Consider the following 8,519-nt stretch of genomic DNA (forward strand, 5'->3'; position numbering starts at 1 on the left):
TTTCCATCCTCAAAACGGAAACAGATCCAGTTTCCGAAACGTCGTGTTTTTCTTAGTTATCTTAAAACCAGGACGATGGATAAAGTCCGAAAACCCAATATCTCTGTATACGCAATAGGCTGAAAACTGCGAATATGATCTACGAGGCAATGCAACTGCAGCAGAAGCTGTTTACATTTTTGTGCTCAGTTGCTAGATAATATGCTTAAAATCAGGCAGTTTTACATGTTACAGAGAATATCTATCATACTTCATCATCACAATCGTAATATTATTTTATCACTGTATATTATCGTCATATCACTGTATTTTCATTTTACTATATCACTATATTTTATAATCATTGTATTGCTACATTTCAGCGTCATTCTTTTATCGTCGTTTCGTCATCACTGCATTATCATCTTATCGTCACGTCTTATTTTATAGTCACTGCATTATCATTTTATCATCACCAGCATTATATTACAAAACTAAAGCATCTAACTTCATGATGTTCGTTCAATAGACTTCTCTCACTTTGTAAGTTATGCCCATACTGTACGTACATTATTGTGGGCTTTAAAGTGAAGCACGCACAAAAGGCTGCATGTCTGCTTTTAATAATTCTTGCACCTCAATTGTCTTATCTATTGAGCGAACCATAAGTAAAAATTCATTTACACTTTCATGTAAATAGCACTTCAAACGAATTACTGAAAATTGTACTTGGAAGCAGGCCTATTCGTAGCAAAAAATATCTGTATGTATAATCTCATCAAAATATATTAAAGGACTCTGAACAATAGTTAACTTTGGCTCTTTTATAAAATACTTTTTTTTTTTCAAATGAACTGAATGGAACTTATGCATGTAAATATTAATACAATTTATCATACATAACGTTTAGTCAAAATCTGTTACAAGACTAATATTCACACATAAGTTAAGTTGGACTCTAAAGTGAACCTCAAAATGGTCCAAAAAGACCCAAATCCATATGCTTGACGTTATGCTCTTATATCTCTACATTTGTAACTCACCTGCGCTCCAGCATTCACTATTTACTGCGGTGCGCCAAAATGCGTCACCATATTTTGAAGAAAAGTGGAGCTTAAAATGAATTAGGAAAATTATTCATGGCAAATACAACTAAAACCGTACGACTTGCACAGAAATGTGTAGTGAGCATAAAATATATTTCAGTTTATCTACAACTCTTGTCCGAAATATTTTGTTCTCCGATAACTTCGTATCGTATTATATTTAAGCATCCTGTTGCACTCTACACGATAAATGATACAAACTCCGTCCCAAGTGCAAACAATATATATTATATGTCCTTGATCTTGTTCTTTCTACACTACATGTTTCGGCCTCTATCGGCCATCATCAGGTGTATATTCTTAACGTTGTTGCCACACTGAACCCAGTCTAAAATTTAACATTTAAAAACACAATGTCACATTCTTCGTATTATCAACGTCTACATCGTTGATATATGTCTGGTATGTAGATTATGTTGCACACGTCAAATTTGTTATTCTTGTAGTAGCACTCTAAAAATCTTTAGTTATGATGTTTTAAAACCTTTTAAAATTTTTCACTAAATTTTAAATTTAAAATTTAAAATTCTTAGGGTTACTCGCCCTATGTCTAAGTGCTGGAGCGGCTAGTTCTTGTTTTCACACTGTACAGGTGTTATTTNTGCTACTACAAGAATAACAAATTTGACGTGTGCAACATAATCTACATACCAGACATATATCAACGATGTAGACGTTGATAATACGAAGAATGTGACATTGTGTTTTTAAATGTTAAATTTTAGACTGGGTTCAGTGTGGCAACAACGTTAAGAATATACACCTGATGATGGCCGATAGAGGCCGAAACATGTAGTGTAGAAAGAACAAGATCAAGGACATATAATATATATTGTTTGAACTTCGTATCGTGTTAAGCTCGCGACGCCAAATAATACGTTTACAGATCTCAGTAAAACTATCCCATATCAGATTTCATGAAAATCCATGTAGCGTTTCTCGAGTTATTACATGCACGCAGACGGACATATGTATGCATGGCGGAGATACTAAAAGAGTTTCTACAATTTTTTTTTTTTTTGCAAATTAGCTAAAAAATCAGATCTCATCTTTAAGGCTGATAACCCACTGACACGAGTAGTCGCGAACGGCTAGCCGCGTCAGTGGGTTATCTGCCTAAACCGCAGTTGAATAATTGGCCACGAGCGACTCGGCAGCTTTAGTGTGATGCACCATATACAGTACACTAATATAACGGACGCGCGCGACAAAGAGTGGCTAGCCGATCGCGACTAGTCGCGTCAATGGGTTAATTTAGTACTTGGGCACGTCTAAAAGAAATGGGTGTAAAAACACTAAACATACTTCTTCTCATGCGCTTAATGAATCACAGCTTTCCGCTTTAAGAAATATGCTTGGGTCTATTGATATTAATTCTATTTGGACTACCACCACTACAAACTATTGTTTTTAAATAAAAATCATTTAGATCCAATATTGGGAAAATGATATTTCGTGATTAAGCTCAGAGAGGGTGCCCTTTATTCGAATTCCTTCAAGTTGCTTTGACCTACATATTTTATTTGGGTCAACTGCCTCTATAAATGGTTAGAATTTAATAAAAATTGATCCAGAAGTTTTCGAGAAAATAGATATTTCATCTTTAAATTTCTAGAGGGATAACTATTTTCTGAAAGTACCACTGATGCAGCTACATTTAAAGATATGGCTCCACAAATTACTGAAATTTAACAAATATCGTTTGAAGAGTTTTCGAGAAAATAGTCAATTTCTTTTTTATTTCTAATTACAATGTTCATGTATGCCGTGCACCGACCTATGGTGGTTCTATATAAATAAAATTCGTCCAGATTTATAGGCACTATTGAGGCGAAGACAAGTAGACGGCATTCCAAAAGTATTTTTTCATGAATACTCGAAACGTGGAAATCCCTTGAAATCTAGAGATTTTCTTTCTCGCTGTCACAGCAATTTTTCATACTACATGATAAGGTAAAAATATATTGTTTCATCTAGTGTTCTCAGATTAGGCAGTTGAATGAATCCTCAGAATTACTGGGTTTTGGGACTTTTTCCGAACGATGGGAAAAATTCAAAATCCCAGTAATTCTGAGTGTTATTCACCATCATCAGAACCCTTTAGAATTTAATTAACGTTCCGGAAATATCTAAAAGCATCTTTTCTTTCTGAAAAAAAAATATATAAACATGCTTTTCAATCTTTTAATTTGGAAGTTCATTGTGTGGGTTTTCCAAGAATATATTTGCTCGGTTTCCTTCAGTTAACACACTAAATCCATTGTCACTGGGGGAAAATTACCAAAATTAATATAAAATTATACAGCCGATTTCAGTTTGTCAAATGGATTTCATCTTCTCTCAGAAACTTTCCGGAAAGACCAAATCGTTGGAAAATATAAAATCGTCTCAAATAACAATTTGAACATAGCTGCAGCTCATGTTTATGTTTCATTAACGGTGGAAACATGCCGCATCACATTTTGAACTCTTCTTTCTTGAATACTCCACTCTAGGCCTCGATAAATTCAGTCTTTCAAATACATACTCGTACAAACCCTCAAATACAACTTTAATATTCTGGATGTTCCTAATTTTATTTTATTAACTTTTTACCCCACGCTTCATTTTCACTGAAGACAACTCCAGTTCACATCTATGTTTCATCACTCACGACCTCCGGTCTTAGAACGCCTTGTTAACACTTCATCCTTTAGATTTTAAACATAATTAAAATGGTGTTAAGAGTTGCAAACTAAGAAATAATTCTTACATTAACCATCCATTATATGTATACAGTGGCCGTCTTGTAGTACACTCAATTTCACCTGTCACTTCACAACATGTTTCGGCAACATAGTGCCATCATCAGGTGTCCAAATTACGTCAATCTATTGCATTGCCTGCCCTCATATATTTTCATAACACCATTTAAAAAGTATTTAAAAAGTCCGTATTTGTCAATTATGATAAGGACAACAGGACGCTAAAATATAACCTTACATTAATCCTTTATTTTAGTTTATCATTCTGTTCCCGTGTTGTTGTTACTCTTATATCCTTTAGTTTCGAATTTTTTTGTCACGGAATAGTGCGTTCTTTTCCTTCTAATTTTTGCCCTTGAAGAAAACAGGCTCGAAACTAGTTATACGTAATACTGCTAAAGAACCAAAACATGGAGTCGAATCGACGCTAGGTATAGGTAATACTGCTAAAGAACCAAAACATGGAGTCGAATCGACGCTAGGTATACGTAATACTGCTAAAGAACCAAAACATTGAGTCGAATCGACGCTAGGTATACGTAATACTGCTACAGGACCAAAACATATCTTCAAGTAAGACACGATAGCCATAAAGTATCGAGAAATCAAGGCACCAAGAATAATTAAGACACCTTAAGGAATCCACATAAAAATAGCATACGAAGGGACACAAAACAAGATAAATGTTTGAAGAGGGTCGGGAGAATAGAGAGACTAATACGTATGTGTAACGATGACCTTGTTTCTCAAAATATTTACATTTTCTATCGCGTAAATACCGATGAAGGAAAATTTTAAAAGGCTAGAAACCAGAGTTTAGGAAACGTCACACATCGTGACAAAGCTAGAAACTGAAATAACAAAGTAAAACATTAATAACACGATTTGTTTTCATTAAAGCCTATCAAGAAGACCTCATATTTGAAAAAGAATACAACACTGAATTCCGAAAATATTACTATATGAAAAATAACATAAATTCAATAGGATGAAATGAGACTTCAGTCGCATCTCCGCTTGTTAATTATGTTATTTCGTGAAGAGCTTTGCTTAGTATGTCGCAAGCTCCGTTTGCTTTTCATGCTAAGAAGTTTCAAGAAACCCACCCTTATTATTTTCGAATTATTTACGCAAAACAGATTTGACTCCGGGGAGAGAAAAATTGTGATTTATGTCAAATTCTAAACCAGTAGAAATTCAAAATTTTATCTTTCGTGCACATTATACGGCAGCATGCATTTTAAATTCTGAAGGCGCACCTACATAATTTTATGCACTAGCTTACGTAAAATTACAATGTTATATATCATAATATAAAAGGATCTACAGTGGCCTAATCGTAAGAACGCGTATGGAAAATTTTTCACTTATGTACTGCTGGGTATGTATGGCTAAATGTGAAGGGAAATTAATGATAATCAGTCTTTTGTATAATCTGATTACGCCAAAAATCTCGGTCACCATTATTGTTGCAAATTTTCAAGATATTTTCTCAATCCACCCGGTTTATCAGTATGTTAAATGTGCCCTGTAAATTTCCGCTGTCCATTAAAATACACGATGTTTACTTATTGTGAGTGGAGCGTGGAAGATAAGTGGCGTCCGGCTGTATATTCTGAATTCTTACCAAATACACAATCAAACCAAAAAATAAAAGATTTGTCCACTATGCTAGTCTTTTAATACATTTTGACAATTTACTTTATAATACACATTTATGCATAAAATTCCTGCGAACAATGAGAAAATAATACCTCTTCCATAATGTTCGGGTATAGAAGCTACGAGTACCACCACCGTTGCACACGTTTATCAATTCAAATGCGTATGCAATTAGACATAAAAGAGAATCAGTATGGTGCACAATGTAAGTCCTATATTTCTACTCAGACAAGCATTCAACGTACTTCAACGGAAACAGCAATGCATTTTAGGCTTAGATTTAACAAAAAAAAAAATATGATTCGACATTAAACGCCTGCAGACCTATTGCAGCGTTCTACAGTCAATACATGACAAGAAAATGCGAACCACAGTCCCCGTCATTTACTTTTATTTGAGACGACCAAATTGATGGTATCTAGAGCTATTCGACTGTTAGAAGCAATTCTCTCTGCAGTGAGCGCCAGAGTTCTCCAGGAAGCCATGAAACTCTTTCCTGGGGCCGCAGAAAAAATACTGTTTTGTGGCAGGGCGAATTGGGCTCTTACGACGCTAGTAGTGGCCAGACTGTATAGCGTCAAATGGTAAGCTGGCAGATGGAAGATGAATTGGAAGGAACTGGGAAGCAAGCTGTCCTAGACTAATCCAAGTATTATGCCTGCATTTCATTGACGGGGCTGAGGAAATCCACGAAAATCTCAAGACCGGATAGCCAGTATTCTGGCTGATATTCGAACAGAATATCCTTCGAATGCAATTCTAGAACGTTCCACTATCCATTCCCATTGGTGACCTGTATCATAATTTCTTTGCTTTGCTGTCCTTCGGAGATATCCTCATTTTACTAAGCTACAGGTTAAGTATACCTGGGCCTTTTAAAAAATGACTCGGTAATAAAATATTGCATGCGATAAGTTCCGTCACATACACAGATTTGCTGAATACAAAATCACGTAGAATTACGTGTAATTTTAGGGGATTTCAATTTGACTATCCCCGAAATTAATTTAGCTGCGTTTTAAATTTCTTCTCTGCCACTCGCTGGATTTTCTTAACTGTAATATTATAAGAATCCCGCTAACCATTGCACGAATTATTGAGTGTAATCTCAGTATTCGAAGATACCAGAAACTGCAATGGAAATAACCAGTTCAAGAACAGATAAGGAAAATCCCAGAGGTAGGACAAATTTATAGTTGCAGTCACATTTTACTCTACACAAGAATGTTGCCTAAAACCGAGACAAGTATTTCAGAAACTTGTCGGAACGTATAGTGCCAATTTAAACATCTAATCGATGTTACTTTATTTTACCTATATTTCTCGAAACTTCCAGCAGATTTTTAAAGAAGTTAACCTAGCTTTAATCCCACTAATATCACGCTTCACAAATGTCAAAGAAATTTTAAATGAGTAAAATATGTCAGCACCCAATGTAAAACTATAAAAATCCAGAATAGAAACATAATCTTATGTAAATTTAAGAGTATCTGACATGGAATACTTCAAGTGAAAAAGGAAAAGTACTTACACTGGATGTGGGTTCTTAGCCGTCTTCGTTTTATGGGGGGTTTGTTGCTCCGCAAGACGTACCACTTTCCCCAAAGATCACCCAGAAGGGAATGAGACTACACAGCGCGCTTCCCCTTTGGACCACGAAAAGTAAATGAGTGACGTAACTCCAAAGTCGTTAGACTAGTCAGATATTTCATTATGGTGCATGTTGTAGGACACAGAATATAATATGTATCAATCACCGTGAAGATTACTGGAGCCTTGGATATGGCAGTGTGTAGTTTGGTCGATCGTTACAGAAGTTTCGGAAGAACGTGCTGTCTCCAGCTTCACGGTAATAATCTACCATATAACACAGAGTCACGTCTTGAAGATTTTAATCATCGTAGTCACCACCACAAGAATCGTATATCTTGTATCAATCACCGTGTTCATGTTAGAGGGATCGGTGTCAAAGATATTTCTGCTTTGTTATTGACTCTCACAGGGCTCATAGGTATCCCTGGAGCAAGAGAGGAGGGGACCAATGAAGGCCGATTCACATTATAGGGAAAGTCGTCAAGAAACGGACCATTCCTGTAACACCAAAATATTATTTAATGCAGTTTTACACGATTTTCGGAAAGGTCACGAAGTAGAACATCATCGAGAGGGATATTTGTATGTGTTGTGAATGTTCTGGTTCTCTATTTCTGGTCTGATGGTCGAGCAAACGCCGACGTCACAGAAAACTCATGTCTTTCGACAATTCTTTTGAAATTAAAATTAAGGTAAAATCGTAAATGTGCTTAATTAATTACCTCACAATGAAGACATATGTGAGAGGGAAAGCAGGTCTGTACACATTTCCCACAAATCTAGGAGCCACATTAAAAAAATAAGGCCCAGAATATAAGGAAAAATTAACTCCGCTGAAAAATTTACTCGTTTTTTATTAACAAGGACAACATAAACGTCTACAGATGAATGACAAGTCAGTTGTAACGTTAGGGGAAAACCAAATGCGCCTTTGTTACAATACGAAGAAAGCGCAAATTAGCTTCTGTCGCCGGAAGTATTGTATGTGAAAGAGGAATGACCGGCAGTGACGGATAGGATGGACATGCCAAGGAGACGGAAAAAGAATACAAAGGAAAGAAGGAAGGAACTGAAGGTATTAAATGAATAAATGACTGTAGGAATCGGGGCGAGAGGATTGACGAGAAGACGACCAAATAAACGGGATGGGAAAGCACAGAGAGAGAAAGAAGGGAAGGAGGTGATGATGAAAGAGGATGAAAGAAAAGAAAAAAGTAAAGACTTTCTTTCTTGTCTTTGATATGCACTAGTAGAGTTAACATGTGTTAGAGGAAGAAAATTATAGATTTCATGGTCACTTAGCGACAGAATTTTTTGAAGGCGTGAGGGATGTTAATGGTGCATTTTCTTCTTGGACTTGGGCACTAGATAGAGGTAAGCCGTTCATACTTCCGAAGTTTAATCTTTGACAATAAATAATGAAAATTAACTGAAC

General features: G+C 35.8%; 1 protein-coding gene across 1 annotated transcript in view; it reads right to left on the minus strand.

Moving 5' to 3' along the window:
* Nucleotides 1-7,109, minus strand: part of LOC111866027 (vitellogenin receptor) — a 91,150-nt gene extending 84,041 nt beyond the window's left edge. Inside the window, exon 1 of the mRNA XM_023854519.2 lies at nt 7,023-7,109. The gene's annotated coding sequence lies outside the window, so the exon portion shown is untranslated. The remainder of the gene's footprint in view (nt 1-7,022) is intronic.
* Nucleotides 7,110-8,519: the final 1,410 nt, after the last annotated feature.

This window comes from Cryptotermes secundus, unplaced genomic scaffold (assembly GCF_002891405.2).
Source record: "Cryptotermes secundus unplaced genomic scaffold, Csec_1.0 scaffold135, whole genome shotgun sequence".
Taxonomy (NCBI): Eukaryota; Metazoa; Arthropoda; class Insecta; order Blattodea; family Kalotermitidae; genus Cryptotermes; species Cryptotermes secundus.